General features: G+C 50.5%; 1 pseudogene; it reads left to right on the top strand.

Annotated features, from left to right (window-relative positions):
* Positions 1 to 860, top strand: part of LOC101571901 — a 21,555-nt pseudogene continuing 20,695 nt past the window's right edge.

Genomic DNA, 860 nt, shown 5'->3' with positions numbered 1-860 from the left:
ATGTGGTGCTGGGGGATTGAACCACGGTCCCTGTGCTTTACTAAGCTTGTTCTAAGTAGGTGCTTTAGACCACTGAGCCATCTCACCAGCCCCAAGAGACAAGTCTCTTTCGAGCTGTTTGCAGACAAATTTCCAAAGACAGCAGAAAATGTTCATGCTCTGAGCACTGGAGAGAAAGGATTTGGTTATAAGGGTTCCTGCTTTCACAGAATTACTCCAGGATTTATGTGCCAGGGTGGTGACTCCATGCCCCACAACGGCACTTGTGGTGGCAAGTACGTCTACCAGGAGAAATTCGATGATGAAAACTTCATCCTGAAGCACACAGGCCCGGGCATCTCGTCCATGGCATATGCTGGGCCAAACACAAACGGGTCCCAGTTTTCCATCTGCACTGCCAAGACCGAGTGGCTGGACAAGGAGCATGTGGTCTTCGGAAAGGTGAAAGAGGGCGTGACACGGTGGACGCCATGGATTACTTCAGGGCCAGGAATGGCAAGACCAGTGAGAAGACCACCGTCACCGACTGCAGACAGCTCTCACATGTGTGGATCGTGTGTATCGCCACCACCAGCCCAGACCATTCCTCTGGCTCAGGAGAGCACCTGCGCCTTCCCTGCTCAAAACACCCCACCAACTCTGCTCCTATTGCAGTTCTTTGGGTTCCGTGTTTTCCTTGCTCCCCTCCAAATGTACCTGGATTGCAAAGTTTATGGCTATGAATCAAACTAAATAACGGTTAAAAAAAAAAACAAAACAAAAAACGGGCTGGTGAGATGGCTCAGTGGTCTAAAGCACCTACTTAGAACAAGCTTAGCAAAGCACAGGGACCGCGGTTCAATCCCCCAGCACCAAATGCC

The sequence above is a fragment of the Octodon degus genome, unplaced genomic scaffold, assembly GCF_000260255.1.
Source record: "Octodon degus isolate 3935 unplaced genomic scaffold, OctDeg1.0 scaffold00105, whole genome shotgun sequence".
NCBI lineage: Eukaryota > Metazoa > Chordata > Mammalia > Rodentia > Octodontidae > Octodon > Octodon degus.
The sequence above is the reverse complement of the archived record's forward strand: the minus strand, read 5'-3'. Positions and strand labels throughout refer to the sequence as shown.